The 12,298-nt window shown below is 50.4% G+C and overlaps 1 protein-coding gene across 2 annotated transcripts in view; it reads right to left on the bottom strand.

Annotated features, from left to right (window-relative positions):
* Positions 1-12,292, bottom strand: part of TOX2 (TOX high mobility group box family member 2) — a 136,864-nt gene extending 124,572 nt beyond the window's left edge. Inside the window, exon 1 of one of the 2 annotated variants that reach the window (XM_003787610.2) lies at positions 12,217-12,292. The gene's annotated coding sequence lies outside the window, so the exon portion shown is untranslated. Of the gene's footprint in view, positions 1-10,955; positions 11,018-12,216 lie in introns of those variants that run through there. The other variant, XM_012803845.1, reaches the window with a different exon arrangement.
* Between the last annotated feature and the right edge of the window lie 6 nt (positions 12,293-12,298).

The raw sequence follows: 12,298 nt of genomic DNA, 5'->3' as shown, positions 1-12,298 counted from the left end.
GTCACTGCAGGGATGGGGGTCACTGCAGGGATGGGGTCACTGCAGGGATGGGAGTCACTGCAGGGATGGGAGTCACTGCAGGAATGGGAGTCACTGCAGGGATGGGGTCACTGCAGGGATGGGGTCACTGCAGGGATGGGGTCACTGCAGGGATGGGGTCACTGCAGGGGTGTGACTTTGCTCCCCACTGAGTTCTCAGCACCAAGCCTGGTCCCAGGGACACCAGGTACCAGGGACACCAGTGCTGGGAGTGATGCTGAAAAGCAGGCAGGGGCAGGATCCCGTGAGGACTTGGAGCCAAGGAAGAGTCTGATGTTCTCTACATGCTAGGGGAAAGACATCGGGAGGTTTTAAGCTGAGATCTGAGAAGACATGATTCAGGTTGGTAAGAATTCACCAAGCAACCACAGAGGGCAGCTCTGCACAGAGAAGAGACAGGATCCCATTCACACATCGCGAAGATCTCGGCACTCTGCCTCATCCTGGTAGGCGACTTTCCTTCACTGGATGTCTCCAAACTTCTACTGACAGCTCAGCTTCCCCAACTGAGATATGGGAGTGGCCACCGTTCAGAAAAGCAAGATGGAACCAGAGCACCAGACAGAAGCAAGGCAGTCAGCAGACAGAAAACTGGCCCAGGGGGCCCCTCGCCAGGGTCAGAGCTTCTTGCTAATGTGGAGCCATTAGGAAGACACAATTATGTGCTTCAACGATACCGTAGGACGCAATCTAGGACAGCAGGAGAATATCTAGTTCTCCATCCCAAAGAGCAGCGCCGTGACCAGCAGAAGTGCAGTCGGAGGAAACCCACATCACACAGTGAGCAGCCAGGCCTGTCAGTATTTTTGTAATCCTTGTCTCATTTAAAATCAAAGCCTGACTGTTAGGCATCTGTAGATAGATTTGGAATGGGAATTAAAGCTAACTGTATCAAGTGTATAAACATGCATTATTACCTCAATTAATTTCACAGACCAAGTAAGCACTGCTGATCCCATTTTGTAGATGAGGAAACTGAGGTTGAAGATAAGAAATAACTTTCTACATACCCCTGGCTCCCTTCTCCTGCCTCACGTCCTGACTTCTATGTCTTTGCAAATGCTGTTCCTTCTGCCTGAATGCTTTTCCCTACATTCCTCACTTGGTCAAGTCCTACTCCCCTTCAAACACAGGCAGGTGTCCTCTCCTCTGAGAAGCCTTCCCTGACTATCCCCAGGCTGGCCTGATGGTCCCACAGTCTCCTGTACTACTTCTACCTAAAGCTTACCAAACACACATTTGAAATTATTTATTTTTGTCTGTCTCATGAATAAGACTGTGTCTCCCACCGCCCTGCCACTTGATCAAAGGTCATATCTTAATACCTGTTCCCACTTGGCACCTATCACAAAGACTTGCATACAGCAAGTACGAATGATCTTTGGGTGGCTGAATGAATGAATGAAGAAGGAATGAATAAGTGAATAACTCTTAATAAATGGCAAAGCCAGGATTTGATCTCAGGCCAGTATGACTGCAAAGCATAGCTCTGGGCCACAGCGTGTAGGTGTGTGCTTGTGTCTTCTATAAATCTGTCACGAAATGTCCACAGCATGGAACGTGTTACAAAACGTACTGAGGACTTCACTTACTTTCCAAAGGAGACGCCAAAAAGCACCAGGGTGGGGGTGGGGTGGAATAGGATGAGGACAGCGGGTAAAGGGTTAATCAAACCCATTTCCTGTTGAAGTGAATTTCACCTTGTTAATTGTCAGCATATGTCCCTTGGAAACCTGAGGGAGCTAAAACGTTAACTATCATCTGATAGGTTACTAGGCAACTCTACTCAGGGTAAAAATGACCCCTGATTGATAAGTCGCATCTGGACTAAAAGGAACTATACACAAATTATAAATATCTGATAACGAAGCCAGTGCAATGACATTGGAACTGACATGTCCCTTGTGAGGGCCTACGAGGCTAAGCCTACGGAAGTGTTAGGAGAATGCAGCTGCTGCAGGGAATAAGGGTGCTAGGATTCCAAATTCACCCACGGAGGGGTCATTCCTCTGCACTTGAACTTAAACCTGGGAGGAAGGAGCAGCAAAGAGAATAGCTCCTGGCCACCTCCACGGATGGCTGCAGAAGAGGCACAGTTCACGTGCCTTGCTGGCAGACCATGGCAGGCTGTGTCCCAAATCCTTTGAGGAGACAGGTGCCAAGTGTCGCCCGCATTAGGCTTGTGAGTGTGAATGCTTAATTGATCCTTAAAGACTCCCTGTGGGAGCTGCTAGGAGAAAGAAGGGAATTGATACAGGAGAGACAAGAGACCATCCCAATGGGAATAAGCTCTGCACCTATCCTGAACTGAAAAGTTCCTATAACCGATAAAAACCATCAAAACCTCAGGTAGTACCTGCACTTGCTGTTCTATCAGGGGCCCAGAAGATGTAAACAGTGCCTGGTAGCAGGAACGAGGGAGAGGATGACTTATTTGATCTCCCAGAGGCCTTACCTGAGATGCAAATGTAGTTACATGAGGAAACTGGGGCTCAGAGAGGCTAAGTGACAGGTCCAAAGTCACACAGCATATTAGTGCCAGGATACAAACCCAAGCACTTCCATTTAACCCAAATTCACATTTAAAACCACCGTCGGGTTTTGCACAAAAACTAACTTATATCCCAGGCGGATACAAAGAACAGAGAAAGCATGGGGCCAGGACGGGAGACCTCTAAATAATGTAAGTAGCACCCCATAGACACTTGGTAAATATTTGCAGAATAAATGAGCAACAAAAAGCCCAGGGTCCATCTTCTGCATTATAAAGTTCAGTTCAAGTCAAAACACAGCACGAGTGAAACAATAAAATTTATGCATGAGATTGACCCTGGGTTATACCACCGAGTCGGATTTGTTTCCAGCAAGTTTCTAAATCATTCCTGTAAATTAGGCCTAACTTCGAGATAAGCACGTTTTAATTAACTGTAACGTGAAGACATTCTGTTGCCAAACGATGCCTGACGTTGAAAACTAAGGCAGGAGGCTCAACTGGGAACCAACGCACTCCCCCCTCCAAAAAAGGGGGCAAGCTCTTGGGTGGCGCCTGTGGCTCAGTGAGTGGGGGGCCGGCCCCATATACCGAGGGTGGCGGGTTCAAAGTCGGCCCTGGCCAAACTGCAACAATAAAAGAAAATCCTAAAAAGGGGGGGGGGCAGCATCTCAGGCAGTCTTCCATCCCTACAGCAGGAGGGAGGGGGCTCCACCTGGTTGAGTTCTCCAACTACCAAGCTCTTTGCCACCTTTGGTCACTGGATTGGTCTGGATCTCAGTTATCTTCACCTGTAAGTGGGAACACACATAGCTGGCATAGTTTTTATGAAGACTGAAGGAGATGATGTGAGCAAATGAGCCTGAGAGTGATAAACACTCAGTGGATAACTTGGGCTTCTTTGTATCCTGGAACATGGAAGAACATCTCTCTGGGCCCAAGAAAACTTCATTATCATTTTTCTTCCCTGGGACCTAAGAAGCCACTATCCTGCCTTCCCCACACAGGACAGATGGCTCATCTCTCTCACTTTATGAGATATAGAGGAATCTTCAGCAAGTGACTCGAAGTCACTAAAAGTCACCAACGTGCCGAGGATCATCCCTTGATTTCATGGGAACCAAGAGGAAGTTGAGTTTTCTCCCCAAGATGCATCTCCCTGATGTGGACACAGTGATGCCCCCACTTCTCCTCTATCCACTCACACACACGCACCCCACCCCCAGCCACAGGAGTGTTGGGTCCAGGGCTCCCAGCTCTGTCTCCAGGGGAACTGCTCTCCAGGACAAGGACCTACCTCGCCCAAGGGCACTGATGACTGACTATGCAGGCGTCAAAGGCTTAGGCCCTCCCCTTGCCTCAGTTTGGGGACTGCAGGGCTCCCTGTGGGGTGACTTTTGACAGAACAGCTTCTCCCCTGCCTAAGCCTCCTTTGCTCCTCTACAGGGGCACCTCCTACCCTTACCAAGAACTCTACACCAATAAACCTTCCAAGGGCAAATCTCCATCTCAGAGTCTATTCCCAGGGAACTCAATGTAAGCTGTTCCCCAGCGCAGGAGACTCAACCCATGGCCCATCAGCTGCGCCCCAGCCAGGGCTGATGCCCCAGGCCAGCAATCATCCCTAGTGTCCCAGGTCTTGGTCTAGACCAGTGGTTCCCTGAGTGAGGTTCCCAGGCCAGCAACATCAGCACCATCGACACACTAGCAGTTCCCATCTCCAGCCCCTCCACTGAATCATAACTTTTGGGAGTGGACCCCAGAAGTCTTGGTTTTGGCTGCCTTCCAGATTGTTCTGTTAGGCTAAAGTTTGAGAAGCAGAGTGCCCCTGGCTACGGGGAAAATCAATCACAAGTCATTAGACTTCCCCACACTGTGAAGGTCTGACGTGTTCGATACTCGTACACCACACCTCTGGATCCAGCTGGCTGGGATGCAAGGCTCATGACCTTTTCCCCTGATGTCTCGACTCCCACATAGGCAGGTCCCTCCTCCTTAGGCTGACAGTGCCCCCAAACCACGTTTGTAATGGCTGCCCCTCTGCCTGGAACACCCCACCACTCTACACGCCAAGTAGCCTGCATGGCATTCCTGTAAGACTGCCTCATGAAACCTCCCCATGGCCCTGGGACTGTCACTGCCCCAGACAATTTTATATTTAATTATCATTCTGCATTTTGAGCTAATAAACGACAGATCCACATAGCCATACAGTTGATAAATAAAACTCTACTGTTGGGTCTCTGAACCTTCAAGACAGGGCTGAATCCCCAGGACCTAGCACACAATAGGCGCTTGATAGATACCTGCTGAACATCTCAGAAACCCAGCAGTAAACAGACCACTAAGCATTGAAAAACCACAATGTTCTTGCTCATTTTAGCAGGCACCAGAAATAGCAATTGTACAGTCGGAAGTTTTAAACGTCAGGGTAATTGATCAAAATTTATTATCCTGTGTCATAAAACATCTTCTCACCGAGATACAAAAATTGCAATTTACCACGAATCATTAGGTTAATAATTACTTACCATGTGTGTTTACTGTCGCTCCCAAACTATGCTGAAAAATCACCCTATAGGTTTGACTCCACGTAAATAAGGTGACTGTCAACGCTGTGGATACATAATTTACTGGAGGGAGACACAGGGCTCAAACACCAGCCAGGAAGCATGAGCCAAGCACGAGCCCTGCAGCTCAGCCACTTTTTTCACCAACATCTTCTAGTTTGCCTGCAACACACTTCCCACATCAGTGGTTCCCAACCATAGGTGAAGTCTGGAGGCATCCACAGACTGTCACAACAGGGGCCAGGGACACTGTTGGCAGCTAGTGGACAGAGGCCAAGGATACGACTAAATACTACAAAACATGGACCAACCCCCACAACAAAGAATTGTTCAGCCCAAAATGTCAGTAGTGCCAAGGCTGGGAACCAGTGTTCTAGATTGGGGAGAACTTCCATATCTGTTACTTTAATCTGAACTCCACAACAACAGCATGAGGAGGGTATCTCTGTCTTCTGGTGCAAACAAGAAGACTGAGACCTGCCACAGTTAAGGGATATGCACAAGGTCACCAGCCCAAACCTGTGAAGGGGACAGCTGCAATGTGAGCCAGTTTTCTCTGCCTGCAAAATCCACTTTCTCTCCTATGCCGATTCAAGAAGGTAACAGAAAGACATGGGGGGCGGGGGGATGAGCAGCCCTTACAATCCTCAACAGTCCAACGACAGACTTCTTCCAACTGCAGGCCTGCTTCCTGCTTCTTCCAAAGCAGGCCCAAGAAAATCAGGTCTAGACAGCAAGACACAGATGTGTCTGATGTTAGGAAAGCCAGGCCTGTCCCCTCGCAAGAACCAGCCAGGTGGCTGCCATATATGGTCAGTCCTCCAGTAGCTGGTGTGAAAAAAATAAGTTCCTCTCACATTTTAACTTTCAGTTGGGCTGCTCTTTGTGAATGGAAATAAAAGCATTTCCTGCTGGGGCTCAGTGCTATATGCATAATCTCCAACTCTCAAGGCAAGTCCACCAGGGTGGTGTCAATGTACCCACTTTGGAGATGATGAGACTGAGCATGGGGAGGTTAAATAACTTGGCTGCACTGGTGATGATGAAGGCTGTCAAACCTAGGTCTCTGGGTTCCAGAATCCACACTCCCTTTATATACTGAGACCAGCTCTTGGAAATCAGAGAAGCAAAATAGCTTCCCCTACAGAATTGTACAGGGCAGGTGGCCATACAGCAGGGGGAGTCTTGGATCAACAGGCTCTTTCTGTCCTCTGGGCCTACACAGAGAAAGCTCTTCTACTAGTGGCAGGGCAGCTGAAGGATGCTGGGCCCCTGCCCTGCCCTGGACTCAGTGCTCACCACAAAGTCTACAGATTGTAAGAGCCAAATGGATGCTCAGTTCCTCAAGCCACAAGTTGCAACTGGCCAGCCCCAAATTCATTCATTCATTCAGCACATATTTGTTGAGCACCCGGGTGCCAGGACAGCTCTGGAAATACAAAAGTAAAGAAACACAGTGGTTCCTGCCTTCTGAAGCATATGCTGGCCCATCTCCTCACTCCTCCCAGGGTACCACACTCCACAGGTACAAAAGACGTCCCCAGACTTCATTTCATTACATTTCCACACCACATCATCCCACTAGGCTGATGGTCACTGATTTGCTTTCCCTTTGCACAGAGAGGAACGGAGACCCAGAGAAGGGCCCTGACATGCTCAAGGTCACCCAGAAGACCGGGGCCAGCAGGGTCAGGCCTAGGCTGCTGCTCTGGACATGCCCAAGTCCTAGAGTCCTGGAGAAGAGCTGTGAGGAACATGCTTGGATGGAAAGTAAAGAACTTCCTAACAGAGATGCATCCATCTAGCACTCCCTGACACCAGCCATCTCAGGCCTCAGCTCACGGGGCCCAGGTCCCTTCCATAGGACCCGCCTACAGCCACCTGTGCCTCTGCAGAGAAAAAGCTGTGGGGAATCTCACCTACCAGAGATGCTGAGCAGACCCCACATTTGTCAAGTCCAGATCAAGTCTATATTTCAATCCCACTTCACGGATTTTTGTTCAGAAAGTGATTCCAATCACTCAATAACCAAGCTTGTCTAGATCCCCATCCTTACACAAGGCTGTGCCCAGAGCTGTGTGGGTGCAAAGTTGAATCATTCATATACTAAGCAATTATGCTTTAGACTGTGCCAGGAGCTGGGCATGGTTCCTGCCTGCCAGGAGCCCATAAAAACTTGTACACAAACAACCAACCACTGCTACTCAAAGTGTGGTCCTTGAGCCAGCAGTCACCTGGGGGCTTGTCAGACATGAAAATTCTCAAGGGCCAGCCCAAAGCAACTGAATCAGAATCTCTGGAGGTGGAGCCCAGGTATCTGCTTGAAAAATCTTGCCAGATGATTCTTACCATGTACATGGATCTGAGAAACACTGGTCTAGACCACAAGGTCTTCCCCAACCTCCCTATTTAACATTGCAGACCAGCCCCAGGCCCTGGCACCCTCAAAACATCTTCCCTGCTCCATTTTTCTCCAAAGTTATATTGTCATCAATATAGTACCATATATTTCCCACATATATAATATTTACAACTTCCTACACTGATATGAAAGCTTCAAAGGGCAGCAATTTGAGTCACTTTCGTTCACTACTGCAGTACTGGTTGCCTAGCACAGTGCCTAGAACAAAGATTGATTGATAGATGTTTGTCAATTGAATAATGGATACCAGAACATGCCACATCTCACGTGGTACCAGTTCTTAGGGGAGCCTGATGGAGAAAAGAAGTTATCTGGCCATGGAGTACTGCATGGTGAAGGTGGTACCCAAGCTGGCCTTGAAAGATGTTTAGACCAGGGATAAAGGATGCTTGGAACAGAGATGCTAAGCCTCTCACTGGAATAGGTCCCAGGTGGTTAATACTGTTGTGATCAAATTAATAGCTGGTATGTGCCAAGAACTGTCCTAGTCTACATCACCTCACCTAGTCCTCCTGAAACTCAGAGGTTGGCAATCTTGTCCTCAAGAGGACACCAAATCTCAGAGATACTAAATAATTTGCCACATTCACAAAAATACCTGTATAAGAATGTGCACAACGGCTTTATTTATAACAGTCTCCACTGGAAACAAACCCAAATGTCCATTAGCAGGTGAACGGATAGGCCAATTATGCTACAGTCATAGCACAATGTAATACACACATTACTCCACAATAATAACAGATTAGAGACACACACAACACCAAGGAATCCTGAAGATGTTACCTTGAACAAAAAAGAAGCCACACACACAAAGGTTTATGCTGCACATGAAGTTCTGGACCTTAAATATAGTTCACACGTCTAAACACGTAAAGCGTTGATAATAGAAATCAGATAAATAGTTGCCTTGGGAGGTTGGGTCTGGGAGTGCCGACCAGAAAGGGGCATGAAGGAACTCTCTGGGGTGATGGAAACATTCTTCATCTGAACCAGGATGGTGGTTACATAGGTCTTTATATTTGTCAAAACTCATGAAACTGGGGTGGCGCCTCTAGCTCAAGCGGATTCAAATCCGGCTGGGGCCTGCCAACCAATGACAACTACAACCAAAAAAAAAAAAAAATAGCCAGGTCTTGTGGCAAGTGCCTGTCGTCCCAGCTACTCCGGAGGCTGAGGCAAGAGAATCACTTAAGCCCAGGAGTTTGAGGTTGCTGTGAGCTGTGACGCCATAGCACTTTACCCGGGGCAATAGCTTGAGGCTCTGTCTCAAAAAAAAAAAAGAAAGAAAGAAAGAAAGAAAAACAACTCATGAAACTGTACATTTATAATCTGCATTTTACTGTGTGTAAATCCTATCTCAGTAAAAAATCAAAATCTAAAAATCATTTGCCCCAAGTCACAAAGCCACAGATGGAGATCAGAAACCAGGTCTGCCCAGTTCTGACAGCCAGTTTCCAGTGGTCTGGCACAGATGGGGAGGGATATCCCAGCAGTCCTCCAGCCGGGTTAAGTGCCAATACCTGAGTGAAGGGCGTTCATAGCTACCTCAGGAAGGACATTACAGGCCTAATCCCTGACCCACACAGGGACTTGTTGGGAGACCACATGACTCTCCATCCAGGAGTGAAGAAACCTGGGCTCAGGGCTCGGCTTTGATTTTAACTGCTACATTACCCATGAGTACACTCCTTCCTAACTCAGCTTCTCTTTCTGCGACACAAAGAAAAGGAGGTATGGTTCCCAGCATGGGGCCACTGATCATGGGGGCCACAGAGCCAGCCACAAGTCCATATGCTCAAAAAGCAGCTTCATGACATTAGCAAAGTAATGTGCCAGCTTTGTATCTGATAAGCTATTTTTCTAATGCACGCGGATATTTTTGTGACTAATAAAATATATGCCTATTTCAAAGCAAAAATGAAACCACAGCAGCTTTTTGTCATTGGGTATTTTGTTTTTCAAACAAAAGATACCAGAAGAACAACTACTGCTCGTGACTTTGGTTTAAAAAGCCTGGGAATCTCTGTGTAAAGGATCACTAAGGGGACAGTCACCAAGGGGATAGTCGCCAAGGGGATATTCACCAAGGGGACGGTCGCCAAGGGCCTTTCCAGGTCAACTGCCCTGTAGCTGTAGAGCATCACTTGAGCAAATTCTTGCCCTTGTGTTTCTAAGGCCTGATCCCTGTGGGACAAGCCTCCAGGGACGGCCCCCCCAATGTGTGAGCCATGTCCCAAGTATGCAACTCAATCTACAGGCCCTAAGTGAGGTCACTGCTGCACCACAGGCCTCAGTCCATCCTCCAGCTTTGCTAACCACCAGTTGTAAGGTGGAGCCTGGGCATTTCCTTCCCCAGTGCTTCACCATTAGCTTCACCGGCCAGAAAAGGTGAGTTTCTGGTCACAACAGGGTCCCACCCCCCACTACTACTGAAGGCCACACCAACTTGGTATCCGGCACCAAGAGACTGCGGGCCCCTAAGTGAGCCAAGAGGCCAAGTGACCCCTCCTGCCTCACCCTACCTTAGCCTGAAGGACTGAGTAGCAGCTTTCACATCCAAGTGCAAGGTCAGATTTTCCTTTCACCCATCCAGGTGCCCCAGCTGGACTCACAATGGGCCAGGCATCCTAGATCACAGAAGAAGCCAGAAGCTCTGACTTCTACTTCCTTCCCTGTCTGGCCCTCCTGACCAAGGTTCACACGGTTCTGGTGCTGAGTCAGAGGTTTATAGAGCATCCGAAAAAAGCAAAGGCCTGGGCTGTGTCCCTGCCCCAGAAAGGGCCCTATTTGGGAAGGCCTCACTTACAGAAACACCACCAGCAAAGAGAACATCACAGGCTAACCCCTACCCTAGACTTTTAGGTACAAATCTCCAATCTCCATCCATGTCCCCAGGCCAGAGGCTGAAACCTACCTTGTCAACTTCTTGTTTTAAAAAATAACAAAGCCAAGGGCAGAAAACAGACCAGCTGCCCCCGCACCCAACCTTCTCCTCCCTGAAAACTTCACTTGCTACTTTTAATCTATTTTCCCTCCATCAGACTAGAAGCAGCTCTGAGAATCGTCCTTCTCCAGAGGCTACCATCCCCCTCTCTGGCTTGTAACTTTGCAGGTCACTGGATGAAAGGTAATAATCACCCCCACCCTTGGTGAGATCTCACTCCTCTCCCACCCCCACTCCTCATAGCCCCAGAACCCGGTGGCCCCATTCTCCCCCCTCCCCCAAGCAAACTGCGGAGGGCTTTGCCAGAGCCGCTCCCCCAGGGCCTGAGGGTGCACTCCGCAGGGCCCAGCCCTGGAGGCTCCGAGATCCGCGCTGGGACGCCCCTCTCCTGCAGCATCCCCTTGACAAGAGGCTGGGTGAAAATTCTACAGGGTGGGAGAGAGACCCTGCCAGGGCCGCAGATCCAACCACCGGACGTGCACTCACCACACTTAGCCACGGAGCCCGCGCGTCTGCGCCGGGGCCGCGGGGAAACCCACGCGCGCGGTTCAATCCGGGCTCCGAGTGACGAAAAACCGCGCTCGGCTACAGCCGGCCCCGGACCGGCGCACCGGCCGGCGGACGCACAGACCGTGTGGCCTCTGAACTAAGTTTGAAAGCTCCCACCCTGGCGAGGGAAGAGGACGCAGACTGCACAGCTGCACCTCACATTCCCACCTGGGCCCAGCGGGGGACCGGGGATCAAACGCCTCTGGTCCAGGGTTCCGGGCACGCGAGCCTCCATCCGGGAGGATGCGCCAGGCGCAGTGCGCGGGGACCTTCCTGGTTGGGTGGTGGTGGCGATCTCGGAAAAATGTGTAGGAAAGAGTGCTCCGCACAGCAACCTTAGCTCTGAGGGACGGTCGCTCACCGTTCCCGGAAGGAGACAGGCCTCGATTGGCCGCTGCCAACCTGGAATCCGAGGACCCGCTGGGCAGTGACAGCCAATTAGTAAACAGCCCAATTAGTGCGCAGCAGCGCCAAGAAGTTAAAACCCCGACGCGCGAGTGCGGATGACCGAGGTGTGGCTGTCCCCGGGTGTGACCGCCTGGGACTATGTGACCATCAGAGCAATCTGTGTCTGAGGTTCACCGTCAAGGGGTGGCTGTGTGTGACAGTGTGCGCCCATGTGAGTCGTTGTGAGTGCACGCGTGTGACTGTCGGAGAGACTCTTTGTGTGCCTATCCCCAGTTGTGACTGGGTGTGACAGCGGATGGGGGCATGTAATGGTGTGTGTGCCATCGTAGTGTATGGATGACTTGTATGTGGCGCTGTGACAGTGTACGTGGGTGAGTGCGTCTCAGGGTGACGTGTGGGACAGTAAGACTGTGAATAGTGCACGGCTGTCTGTATATGACCGTGGGTCACTGTGTGTCAGGTTGTGAATGAATGTGAGGCTTTCAGGAGGGCGTGGGTGAGTGTGTCACGGTGTCGTCGTGTGGCTGGCCGTCGGGATGACTTTGGCCTGTGTTCAGAACAACTCAGGGCGTGAGTGGAACCACCAGGGTACCCGTATGGTTGACATGTGCCCGTCGGCGGGACTGATGTGTGCGTGTCCCCCGTGCGCCCTGCAAGTGACCGCTCGCTTTCTGAGCCGCCAGGTAACTCCTGCCCCGTGCTCCAGCCCGGGATGCTCGGGCCCGGGCCGGAGGTCCGAGGGCGCGGGCAGGCCCCGCCCGCCTCGCCCCCCAACCTTTCCCCCGCCTACCTTGCCGCAATGGTAATAGTCTAGGTGAGCCAGGCTGGCCGGCTCGGCCCCGGGCCGCGCACCCACCGCAGGCGCCGAGGGG

Source organism: Otolemur garnettii, unplaced genomic scaffold, assembly GCF_000181295.1.
Source record: "Otolemur garnettii isolate 467f Iridium unplaced genomic scaffold, OtoGar3 scaffold00023, whole genome shotgun sequence".
Taxonomy (NCBI): Eukaryota; Metazoa; Chordata; class Mammalia; order Primates; family Galagidae; genus Otolemur; species Otolemur garnettii.
The sequence above is the reverse complement of the archived record's forward strand: the minus strand, read 5'-3'. Positions and strand labels throughout refer to the sequence as shown.